Source organism: Osmia lignaria, chromosome 3, assembly GCF_051020975.1.
Source record: "Osmia lignaria lignaria isolate PbOS001 chromosome 3, iyOsmLign1, whole genome shotgun sequence".
NCBI classification, from domain to species: domain Eukaryota; kingdom Metazoa; phylum Arthropoda; class Insecta; order Hymenoptera; family Megachilidae; genus Osmia; species Osmia lignaria.
The window spans coordinates 9,230,661-9,244,439 of NC_135034.1; the positions used below are offsets into that span (position 1 = coordinate 9,230,661).

At 36.5% G+C, this 13,779-nt stretch overlaps 1 protein-coding gene across 7 annotated transcripts in view; it reads right to left on the reverse strand.

Moving 5' to 3' along the window:
- The window catches only part of LOC117610975 (TWiK family of potassium channels protein 9), a 222,782-nt gene that overhangs the window by 64,218 nt on the left and 144,785 nt on the right, over nucleotides 1–13,779 (reverse strand). For 5 of the 7 annotated variants that reach the window (XM_034338846.2, XM_076693346.1, XM_076693347.1 and 2 more), the window contains one exon: nucleotides 11,838–11,958. The exons of the other annotated variants lie outside the window; for them this stretch is intronic. The gene's annotated coding sequence lies outside the window, so the exon portion shown is untranslated. The remainder of the gene's footprint in view (nucleotides 1–11,837; nucleotides 11,959–13,779) is intronic. 7 annotated transcript variants of the gene reach the window in all.

Consider the following 13,779-nt stretch of genomic DNA (forward strand, 5'->3'; position numbering starts at 1 on the left):
TCGTTTGATATGGTTCCCGATGCCCGATTCAACGGGCAATATGGGTAATTTCCTCGAGACATCTCACGGGTTTTAATGGAACTTCCTGCTGTACGAGACTGCGCCATTTTGGTTGCATATTCTTAACACCAAAACGTTCCCATTAAACCCTGAATAGCGGAGCTGAATCTCTGCTCGCGTAATGTATAATTTAAAGTGCTCGGTAATTTCAAATTCATTCTGAATGAAATTTTCGAAATTCTACGCGATTTTAGATAAATTTCTTTTATTCAGGCAACAGTGTTAACATGCTAATGAAACCGATATTAAATTCTCTGTTAGATGACGCAGTCAGGGTAGGAAGAAATCGATTTTCCATTACTTGATTATTGACGACGAAAACCTAACTGGCTTCCAGCGTGATAATTACTCGCTGGCTTACGAGGAAACTCAAACGTCAAACGACAATGGAAGGGGAATTACATTACCGGTGGGAAGTTCTGTTTCCGTTTCGCTGTAATTGGTCAAACGATGTTAGTCCAGATCCTTTGGGCCCACTTAACGAGACGAGTAGAGCCGGAATCCAGTAATCAAAAGATATTTATATTTATATTTGTTCGTTCATCAATTTCGGCAAAATTATTTGGTTATGTATAAATTTGCATAAATTATAATTACAGTATTGTTTATCGCGTTCGATGGTGCCAGGTAATATTAAATTTCAATATAAATAGATTATGTATAAATGAAGTTATCGAAGCTTATTTAATTTAGTCATTTTGGCAAAATTTCATTTATCGTAATTAACTCTTCAACAGCGGAGCCTGGGTTAATTGCGACCCAAATTTTCAAAATATATACAAGAATATTAATCTAAAGTTAAATGTATAATTTCAAACAAAAGAGTTTCATATATTGCAAGATCATTAAAATTAAAATTAATTTGTGCCTCTCTCCATGGTCCGCCGTCCGAGGGTTAATAATAATGTATTATGGTACTTAACGACTCTGCTCTTAATAAGATTATTATAAATGAAAAGTATGCACGCGAAAAAGAGATGGAATCCAGGCGCAGACACTCAGCCAGCGAATGGAAAATGAGATGAATATTCTCTTTCAAGCAGTGCTGACATCACGAAGGTATTTTCTCGCGAACGAAGCCGGATAAAATCCTCGATACATCGTGCGCGATAAGGAGAATCCCGTTGTGATTTACATGTACAATATCGCATATGGTGTCTTGGAACGACGTCACAGCTTGTAGACAATTTTCTGTCGACCTTTTTGTCTGAAAACCTCCTTACAAGATCTTCCACGTATCTACACCTTTGTTCGTGAGTCGCAGTACAAGTCAACTTGGACTGCAACCATGCATCCAGAAATTGCAATGCACTTTTGTTTTCACGGAAACTGTATCCTTTTTAAAAAAATTGATTTATCTAAGCAAGATCACGTGTAAAAAAAGAAATCATCAGTTCCTGAATTATATTTGATTCAGAAGCAATCGGATTGCAGTCGTTTTATGGGTTATTCACTGTTTATGGGAAAATTTCACTGATACGAAGCTTTTGAAATAACTGGAAAATAGTGTACATAAACCATGTTAATGGTTTAAGTGCTTTTGAATCAATACAGTCAGAATTTCCAATCATCCTGATAAACATCTAGATTAATAAACATTGAACACCCTGAATGGGTCATCGTGTTCTATTGACTTGGTAAATTGGACAGTCAATCTACTTACGTTTGATCTTCGATAATATCAAATCAGTTCTAAGCCACTGAATTATGTTCTCGATAAATGACATTTGAAAATCATTCAAACATCTTATAGAAGATTTATTTAAAGACTAGATTGTAACAGATAAATGGAAGGATGTGAAGGAACATTTAAAAATCAATTTTTAATTGTTCAGAATACTGATTAAAGTTAATCAACATCGAAGCACCAACATCTGGCGCACTAATGATTTTCCGCAGTTGTCTACTTAAGAAATAGATCTTGCGTACTTTGGCTCGAGATATCCTTTTAATTATGAAGTACCATTTAAAACTCGTACTTTAATTACGGAGCATTATTCTCGGCTCCCTTTTTATCTACTCCTCCGATTATCTGTATGTCTGACCTATTCACTTCTCATTCTACTCCCTCGATCTTTATCTATATCTTCAGTTCTAAGAGGTGGAGATAAAAGTGATGAGAGAAGAAAGAAATTGATTGCAAATTATTGGATCTTTCGAGGATTCGACCTAATGCTGGTGCACTCTTAATTTTATGTTAATGATATTTAGCCTTCTCGTCGAAATTTATGATAAAATAAATTTAGACATTTTCTAAATTATATGGTTTTAGTATAAAAATAGGAAAGAAAAGATTAAAACAGTTATTTCATTCGAACGTTTCGTACCAATTACGTAGATAAATCTAACAAAGAAATTATACCGAACCGACATTAGCATTGTCATACTTAATTGGTCATTAAAACTTCCTAATTGAAAGCCTTAATGTATCCCCAGAAATGGATGTTGGCCGCTGATGAACGCTAATCTCAGTTTTAATAAAACGCGGAGAGAAACTGGGAGATGAAGAAACTCGCCTTAACATTGAGAAAATTAAATCTTATTTAAATAATTTCACCCTAAGAAGGTTGAAACACAAGAGGCAATTCATTTACACGAAAGATTGGCGTAACGAGCTCCTTACAATTAACAAATTATGTTAATAATATCAATTTTAAGCAACTTTTCCTCTCATTTTCATTAGATAAGATATTGAAATTTATGATAGAGAACAATTTTCCTTTATTAACTCTTGTCCAACAAGATTAATGACCGTTCAAAAAGAACTTAAATTGAAAAAAAAAAAAAAGTAAAATAGTATCATTTTTTATTATTTTATATTTAGAATTTCACCTTTGGAAGACGTTTGACATTTACAAGAAAATATAAAATCTTCTTCAGTATCATTTTTACCGTAGTTGAATATCTTTACGTCATTCGAACGACAGAGATACAATAACGATTGCATTTAGGTGTGTAGGTGTAGCCAGTAAAAACGCGACACCGTGACATCCTTCGTCTGAAAATGAGAGGAAAAAGAAAGAGGTCGACATCGGTGGTTTCGATAAATAAATGCGATTTCAATGGCACGTTCTACACGCCTTCCTCATTTTTCTCGCGAACCTCTGTAATATTTCCATGTCAGAAGTTCTTTCCTCGTAACAGTTACCTACACCCGAAGTGTTTCTTTCCTCATCGATGTGTTCCTGGGAAACAGTCATCAATTTTCAATCATCGATCCGGGAAACAAGCATTTCAAGTCAATAATATTATTTTCCAACAATTTACAAAACACTTTCGTATGAAATCAATTGTTTTTGATTTTAAGTAGAAAATTTAGAATTGCATGAATTCGAATAAAATTAAAATAAAATTTGATATTCGAAAAGAACATCTCGATTAGATAAACTCTAATAAAAAGTTTATCAAAACCCTACAGGTATCTCAGAAATAAAATATTATCGCGGTGGAACAGTAATTATCTGTCCGGTAACAATTTCAGCGAAAAAACGTGAGAGGAAAGGATCGAAATGTACTGTATCGTTTGTCCTAGGGTAACCGGAAACGTCGTCAAAGAGGACAGAGTGGCGCGAGAGACGAGGTGATTTCTTGTACGAGTTCAAATTAAAAAGTTGCCGCACGAGGTAAATGGAAGAGGAAAGTGGAATATCCTTTTTACGAGAAACGAAACGAGATCTATACAGAGATGAAGAGAGGCTTTGAGAGAAAGTTTTTATTGGACGTACTAGATAGATACTACGATAGTTATCTCCGGTACTCGTACAGGTTATCCTGACTTTATATAACGCGGAACGTCGACTTCCGGTTTACTTGGAGACCCTTCCCGTTGGCGCACGGGAAACTACGAAACGACGTGGAAAAATTGGTGGAAACGAAGCCGTGAAAATAAAAAGATCGTCCGGAAATTGCGAACGTTTAATGGTCCCTTACAAGGCGTTCAATTTCATTTCGATCGTCAGGAATTTCCGAAAGGATAAAATCATTTATTCCATGGAATAAGTTAATTCGATGAATTTTTAAGAAACACAAAAAATTTTTAAGGGACAGGAATATTCTGCACGGAATATTTTTATAAAAATGTTAAGTTATATCCGTGAAATTGCAAAGTAAGAAGGTTAAAATCGAAACACGGTTCAGTTCCTTTATAATGCAGTGCTTTTATCCAGGCTGGTCGTTAAGAAGAAAGTAAGCAGCCAACGAATTGTCGCTTTCAATGGATTTTCTAAGTAGAACGAATAAGAGGATCTTGGCCAGCGGTGAACACTTAGCCGAGGCTAAACCAACAAAAAGGGCAACACTACAATATCATCGTTAAAATCTCGCGGTTCACCGTGAAGCTTAATGCTCGCTACCAAGTTGAAAGCATCGAAACGCTAAATCGTCAAATGAAAGAATCGGAACAATAACTGGTGAGCTTTCCATTTTTAATGTATCTTTTGCTCTTTTTTCAGCGAACCTTCTTCGCTTCATTTCCGTTTCTACCACCTTGCCTGATTCTTCTTTTTAAATCATTTTTCTGCTACCCTCTTAACACTTTTAGTACTCTTTACTGTTATCTAATAATTCCAATTTCATTCATTATTTTGTTTATCTACTTACAGCAATGCAATACGATGTAATCAATATGCAATATGGAAATGGTATAGTACTGGATCTAGATAATTTACGATGGAATCATCTAAAACGTTTACAGCCTACAACCCTGTCTATTCGGCTGCTGTTGCCTTCGTAAATGTACGCATAAGATTTACGGATCTGTAGACACGCACGTGTCTATTGTGTACGCATTGTTAGGGTAGTGTACGTACACTATGCATATCCTCACCTTCGTGTATGCATATATCAGTTTATGTGCCGTATACCATACCAGGAGGTGGTATTATTCCATAGGTATGTACAGTGAGCTACATAAATATTCTCCCAATTATTAATTGGATGTGCATAATACTTTATCAGAAGAGATAATATAAAGTATGTTGAGTAATGGGAAGCTATTCATTAATATAAATTTCATTTACTTTATTGATTCGATGAATAAAATTCCTTTCATAATAAATAGAATATTTTCTCAATATTAAATAATAAAACCTATTTTCTTCGGCTCTTTTCGATAATCCATTGTTAAACAGGTCCTTTGTAGAATGCACTGTTGTGCAAACCATGATGAGAAAGTCATGGTAGACCACATCTATAAACCCACCCCTATTGTGATATCGTCTGATAACCTAACCTATGAGCCCTGAAGCGGGACCATCTGAATTATCTTCACTGATTTAATTTATTACCAGGATATTACCGAGTGATATAGCCGGTAACCTGAGTTATGGTTACTTAGCTTTACAAAGGCCACTGGCCGTGACTGACTTACGGAAACTACTTGAGGTATGGTGATCTGGTATAAGCCGAAGAGTCGCCATCGAAGCTGCTCTCTTATCCTTAGCTTATCCTGACAACCAAACTCGAGGGGTAATAGTTATTAATGCGGTTGCTCTTTGATGTAACACTAAAGTTACAACCAAACCGAAACTATCATAATTCATACGAAGTTTGAATTATATTCCTAGCAGTTGATTAAAAATTGACACATTTTTCCTGAAATACTTCTTTCTTTCATTTATTTTAATATTAGAAAATAGTAAAATTTCTCAGTAATTTTTAACTGGTCGTATTAAGAATTCAAGAAGATGAATTTAAATTTAATTAAAAATGGGAAGCAGAGTTTAGGTGATTAAAATTTTTCCCCCCCAAAAAAAACATGCCGGGCGAAGGTGGATGGTAAATGAAGGCGAATAATTTAACGGGGAGATATTTTCCTCTCGATTAAAATTTCACAGGTTTCTATTTGTAGATGCAGGTAATTAAGGTACGGGCGTAAATTGGAACGCTTTCACCTGTCTGAAGCGTTTCAATTAGATCTCTAGCATTTACTTCTCGCCGGATCTTGTTCTCGAAAGAATTTGATCTCGGGGATGGTTTAATTCGACGCGTATCGGTGTGAACGATGCACGCTCGAGTACGCTTGATCGCTCGATTAGCGACGTCCCAACGCCTACGAATAGGCGAGTAATAGACATTTGTCACATAAATGGAGCGTGCTTCATTTGAATATCACTTTAAACCTACCTCTATGCATCGCTAATTGTACATCACTTCACAAATTGAAATTGAAATTCTACGACAATTCGTTTCTTAAGTTTCAGACCAGAAATTAATCTTTTCTGAATTTTTATTTCTCTGTTACATTAGCAATTAATTGGGATGAGCTCCAAGTGAAATTAGACAAAATTTACAGAGAGAAATATTACACTGCATAATTGTAACCGGTGCATTGCAAAGTGCAATTGCACTTTTTTTAAAATTCCAAATTAAATTTTGCAGAAAAGGGAATAAAGGCAAAAATTAAAATATAATTAAATGCTACTAGTAAATTAAATTTAATTGGTAATATTCAGGAAGTATTTTCACAAAATGAAATTAATTTACTTACTTTCTGAATATGTACCTATATTTACACACTCGACGTCTGCCTTGCGTGAAATTCACCATGCTTTTCGCGTTATCTCACTTCATCACGATATGTAATTTAAGACCAACTTCCTTTAACAACTGTTGGCGAACATGTCTGACGACATGCTGGATAAATTAATCTCCTCCAACAAATGGGAATTTCACAAATTCATGAAATCTCCATCTCTAAGTTTATTTATGTGCTCTGTGACCGATAATTGTTATCTTTATCACGGTAAAAAATCACATAAAGGGTAATACAATTATGCAACATAATATTGGCTATAAAATCGATATCGGTTAGTCGGCAGTACGTAAACTTAATCGGAAATGTCGGCGACACGATTAGAAATCATCAGAGACATTACTGACTGGCAGGAAACACCTGTCTGCAGGTCGAGAGGCAATTTCCTGGTTAACCTAACCCCCGTTTACCAACATATTACGTTGGCCAGATTGTCAAGCGTCACGTTCAGATAAGGAATTTCGAATTTTATCAGTTAAATAAGGTTTCTAACTAATTAGCAATTACAATTTGCAATTATTCCTTTCCTCATTAACAATATTTTTATGAAACAAAGAAATTAAGAGAATTACATTTGAGAGTGACTTAAAATGATCAATTTTCAAATAATAAACAAATCATTAATTAAAATTAATAATTAAATCATTTGATCATCGCCTAAATGTGGATTAAAATATTGGCCGATTTTTATTAACCATATAATGGCGTGAAATTCCACGGTAAGGCGAGAGATTTTCAATAAAAATTGTCGTCGCCCGGGGACGACAGATGGTGGTCATAAAAGCGAATGCACCGCGCCGCTTTTGTTTGCTCGTTATTTCAAAAAGCGTCCATTAGGGACGTCCAGGGTGAACGCGAGCAAGGGTTGGTGCCAAGAGACGAGCAACTTTTCCGGGGACAAATCGGTCCTCGTAAATCTGCCTGCTGTCCATCTTCCCTCCCACGATTTTTCCCTCTTTCTAACCCCTTTGAAAATATCGGCCAACTAAAAGTCGACGACAAGTCGAAGGTATTCAAATATTTTCTCACGACACGAACAGCAACAGGAGAATGTACCTCCGCGGAGACGATCGAAATCCTTATCTGTTATCCTGTCAATTTTTATTTTAGAAAATAGAAGAATATTTGGCAACTTCGAATGATTCTATTTTCTACTATTCGTAATCTATTTAAATTTGAAAAGTTTCCATTTTGAATAAGTTGCAATATTTCGAACGAAAAATATAGATTTCTGTAATAAATCTAATTTGAAAATTCCTTCAAATAAATATATTTTATAGCGACATCGTAGATGATTCAGCTAAAGACTTGTTTTATTAACGCACACAAGTTTCACTTATCTAACTTAAGATTTACCGTTGCAGTTCCACCCAAGGGTACACGTTGCAGTCTACGTGTTTGTGCTTACGGTTGCCCTTTAATTAACGAATTTACGGAAACTTGGAATACGTAATTTAGTTTAGACAAGCAGTCGCGTAATTAACATAATTCATTCGTGAAGTTTTGTTTGTATTACCTTACGTATGTCGAAGAAACACATTGTTGTGGCTAATGTCTAACGCGTTAATCCTATCGTAAATACAAAGAATCAATTTAAATATTTCAACGGGTTCGATTCGTCGAAAGTGCAATTCGAGTATAAGAGAAACGAAAGAATTCTATTGTGGAGAATAAATTTCAAGAAAAATGGTTGGTACTTTTCAAAGAGGTGTAAAGTAAGCTCAGAAGAAGATCGAAGTGTTCACAACGTTGCACAAGTGGCGAGAGGCCATTTTCTAGATTAACCGTAAGCACATCCGGAAATCCTGTCGGACGACCCTCTCATAGCGGTCAGTTGGCCATTTTATTATGGTTGTTACACAGCTTTCTTCCTCGAAGTGGTGGTAGCCAACAAATCCTGGCATTAGTGCCTCGAAATAATCTTTTGAGCTATGTACCTTCGTCCCTTACCGTGGTTCAATTCATTCGTATTTTTCACGATCACATTTATGTGACCATTTTTAAAGAAACAACTTCATAAAATGGAATAATATTTTATACGAAGACATAAATCTACTCGTCCATCAAACGAAGAATGTCATTAGAGCCTATAATTGTAGCAGCTTCAGTGACGTTTAAGGAGAGTTTAAACATGTCCAAGAGTGTCGTAAAGTTTAATTCTTTTTCCGTCACGTTCGTGGTACGTAAGGAAGGAAAAAGCTTCCAGAAGGGACGAAGAATTTTTACCGGCGATGAAATTTATATACTCCACGAACGTGGATTACGTTTGCAAAAGGAAGTACCATCTAGACAGTAAAACTTCCCTCGTCTCTCTCGTGGTTTTCCCTTTCGCCTGTATGCATCGCGTCAGTTTTTCTCTGTTCTGTTTTCCCGCCCCTACCCCGAAAGAAATGCGTGTACTTCGGCTGAAACCTAGATACCCAGGTGCTCGTATTCAAAAATATACCTCGAGTTTTTCGTTACACGTGGCAGACCGTGTGTCTTCGAAATTCTCTGCTTTTCAAGAGTATTCCGTGCACTACTTATCTGAGCACTGGAATCTGAAATGTTTCTCGTTCGTGTTACAAATGGTGACCCAACGTAAAAAATCTCTTTCGAGGAAAATAGAGAGCGAACACTGAAACGAGAAATTTTCAGAAATTTTTTTCCACAATTTTCGTATTATCGGTCAGAAAAAATTAGATAAACTGATAAAAGCTCTGCTATTTATTAATACCTGAGGGTGAATTTGTAAATTGAAATATTGAACATCGAAAGCCTCCAGTACCATTCTTTAGAAATTTTCAGAAATTTTTTTCCACAATTTTCGTATTATCGGTCAGAAAAAATTAGATAAACTGATAAAAGCTCTGCTATTTATTAATACCTGAGGGTGAATTTGTAAATTGAAATATTGAACATCGAAAGCCTCCAGTACCATTCTTTAGAAATTTTCAGAAATTTTTTTCTACAATTTTTGTATTGTCAGTCAGAAAAAATTAGATAAATTGATAAAAGCTCTGTTATTTATTAATACCAGAGGATGTATTTGTAAATTGAAATATTCAAAATCAAAAGTTTTTAATTACGAATGCATCCAGTACCATACTGAGCATGTCCATTGCTACGAACGAAGTGTAAATCATCGAACGAGTTCGATGGATCACGCGGAGCGTAAACCACAACTAGTGATCGAAACCACATCACTACGTAGTTTTCGTACCTCCTGCGACTCGTTAGCCGAACGCGGTTATCCGGAGGACGAACTTGCTAATTAGTTGCTCGACGTTTTTGCTTGCGAACATCCAGCCGAACTGCGCGCAGCTATTACGTTTATCGCGGCTGAAACTCCATAAACTGTTTCGCCACGCGTGTCGTTTATATTTTTTCAGAGGTGCCAACGATGTCAAAACTCGGCCAATTTAACGAAATTAGCTGTTCAATGAACGGAAACTTATGTTCCTTCGTTAAATATATTCTTTAACCAATTCCCAGCCTCGCCTTTGATAATTTAGTTTAATTTATAAATTACAACTCGGGTATCATTGCAGTTCAAAGGTTTATCTATTTTATTATCATAATTTTCATGGTAGTCCCCCGTGAACTGGTTGACGAGTATCGCATCTCGAAGAACGGCTCGCAATAAAGGGAAAAAGTAGAAGGAAATGTTTTATGTCCTGCACACAAGAGCGGAAACTGGATTCTCCCCGGTGCTCTTTTTGTTCGCGCATCCGCGTACTGACTTTTTACGAGACCCGCGAAGAATGGTTTCCGCCACGATAAAATTCACGCGTCTAGTTGTCCGTCTTTGTTTGCCAGAATAGGCATGGGTGTTATCATTTTCAAATTTTCCCTTTGTTTTCTCTTCACTGAGAATCTTACTAATTTCACTCTCTTCGGCCGGCTTTCGAATCGCTTCTCTTCGAGTTACCGTAAATTGCAATTGAATAAAAATTACAAATTCAAGAAAATTTTAAACAGCAAGTGGAAACGTTTTCAATTGAACCATAATGGTACGAGACTTCGATCTTTCTAAATTTGTCATTTAATATGCAAACGTGCTTAAATCCCGCATTTAAAATTCTATAGCGAGGCTGAGAAAAAAAAATAGAGTTTCGGCGAGGTTTTGTCCCTTTTTGGCATCGAATATTCGGATCGTTCGGTTAGGGTCGAAGCAGTCAAGATAATACCGAACGGTTGCCAGTTCCCGTGAATAGTTACACGTTCGATTGCCACGGCCATGAATGTCTATCGAATCGACTCCAGGCTCTCCCAGGATCCATGTAAATACCAGTATCAAGCTTTCGAGTAGGCATTAGAACGGTATTCAGTTTGCGTCCTGCTCGTTCGGCTACAATGCCTCGAAATGTCGGTTGAGTTTCACGCGCACCTATTTTCCCGACCTGGAGTCTATTGAACGCGAATAGAAGGAAAAGAAACATATCGGCCATGAATACAAATAGAACCTGTCCAAGATATGCGCCGATACGTTCTGCACGTGCTGTTACCATCTCGGTATCCGGCCCGATGGTCAATGGAATTTCGATCCTATTTCTGCATCAAATTTCGGGGTCAAAACGTGTACACGGTATCTCAAGATATTCTATTTGTGAATAAGATAGGACTTTAAGTAGTTTCATTATCACCTCATATTTAGTATAATTAAAATAATTAGTATGAAGAAAAGAGAAGGAAAATTTTAATAATTTTCTTTTTTAAATGAACACGTTCGAACCCAGTCGGGTGCATCTACCCCTATCAGAGAGGAAGTATAAATAACCTAACTTTGCTTCGAAAAAAGAATTTCAATCAATGAAAATTGGGAAACTCGAGCAGAAATTTTCTCGATTCGTATCTGGAGCGGAGAAAGTATCGGCACAGAAAGGCGACGAATGAAATTTTATTAGACGGTTCCCTCGGTAGATTGATCACAGGTCATGTGACCGTTTATTGTCCGTCGAAACAAAGTGAAATTCGGCCGCGGCGAAAGTAGAGCGAAGCGTGGATGACACGCTTCGCAGAGTGGAATAAATTCGAACCTTTTGATCGCTGCCGCTTCCTTCATTCGGCCGTTCGATCGTTAAGGCGGTCAATTTCGAAACGGACTTCTGCCTTTTTTATTTTTTTATTTTTTTTCACGCGAAGTTTGTTAAAAATTCGATGTTTTAAAAAAGAACCGTATTTATCGGCTTCTGTTCTTACCAATTTTTGAGAAGGGATTAAAAAATTTAGCGGAAAAATTGGTAGAGAAAATCTTGAAAAATACCTGAGCCTCCTTGGTCCGTAGCTAGCTTTCAGGGACAATGGAATAGTTGAGTCACGGGATTCACGGCGTACCGCAATGCCTCCAGTTATTTTTCAAAAGCTCCCATTTCCTGCCAGCCCGGCTGGAAAGATACGAAAGAAAATTTGTTGTCTTCAAGCCTGCCTTTCATACACGCAATAACTCGTGCAATAAAAACCTGGCCAATAACTCGGTCGTGTTGTTGGTACAAAGGAGGTTCAAGCCGAAGGAGCACGAAGGGGAAATGAGAGGAAGCATTAAACTCGATTCGCATTACAAGAACAAGGGAACGAACGAGACGACCATGGTGAATGAAATACTGTGACAGCTATGATAATCGATATGATCGAGTGGAATCGATCCAACGACATGGGAACGGTTATAAATTTCTATTGCAATTGACGTTTTAATAAACATCATAATTTAACTCGTTTGATACTGGACAGAGTTATTTTAATTTAGGAAACTGAAGATTTCAATTTTTTTTTTTTTTTCAACTTAGACTTGAAACACGACATAAAAATTGATGTAAAACACGTTCTCGTAACATTCGCAATGTTTCTGGGAACGTGGTGCTATGAAGACCATTGTTTGCAACGAAAAAGCAATACCTGTCGAACACCTGGCAAAGGTTCGTTCGTGTCCGTGAAAAAGCACCTAACACGGATATAACAGTAGGCTAAAAAAGGTAGGGAAGGAAGAAAAATAGAAAAGCGGAAGGTGAAAGGGCATGGAACGAGCAACAGGAGCCACGAAGCGTGAAGTTTTATGATATTTGAAAGAAGAAATGAAAAAGAAGAACAAATGACGGACGTGGGTAAAAGGTGGAGGAATATGAAAAAGATTCCACTGTTAAAATGCAAAATGCCTGTTTCTCTCTGCAAAACAATGCACCCTTTACTGATTTATTGTCAATGTTTTTAATATAGACTAAATGTTATAAAAAAATTCCAATTTTGAAATAAAACATTCAATATGGATAAATTTTAAAACAAACCATTAATCGGAATTTAAATTGACGTTCACCTATATTCGCAGAAGGTGCATTGTTTTCAACGTACGATTACAATCAACGTTACAATGCAGGAACAAAAAAAAGGAAATTCAAGAAAATATTCAATAAATGGTGTAGGCGAAAAAATGCACGTCACGAGAATAGAATTCATTCCGTTTCAGCGGAGAACAATACTCACGAATTTGTAAACAATTTTTAACGTTCGCCTGCGCGCATCGCGATATAAAAAAAAAATAAAAACGAATTGCGGTGAATAGGATTTGCATTTGAGTTGCAGTTGGAGAAAAAAGGAGACAGGAAAATAGACTGTCACGTTGCGACAATATCTAATTTCCCAGAGAAAGGTCTTTGTCGAAATTGCGTGGATAAATCGTACGGCAATTAAACGAGGTCGTGGGTGGAAATAGCGAAGAGCGATATAGGATAAATATGGAATATTAAAGCGAACTTTACGAAGCTTCGCGACAGCGTTGATTTAATTCAAGCGCGAATTAAGTCAACAGGCATGCGAGCAGGAAAGATTTGTGAATCGCTCGTTTAGCAAAATCTGCGGCAATATTTTTGCAAATGAAATTACAGTTTTATTTAATTTATGCAACAGATTATCCGAACCACAGTGTCGGTGGCATCCTTTTAAATTTATAATAAAATCATTATTTTCTGTAAACATTTCTTTCGGAATATTTCAATAAATTAATAAAGTAGCGGTCATTAAAATTACCTTAATTTTCACGTCATTACCTATTTCAATTTTCCACGTTTCTCAAACCTTCCGTTTCCCACCATCTCATTCATGCGATTGGGTTACAAGACGAAATTGCAAGCTACACGAGCAAGGAGCAAGGCGCTATTGTTCGAGACAGATCTCAACAAGTTTCTAACCCGGACATATCCTCCCCAATTCCACCC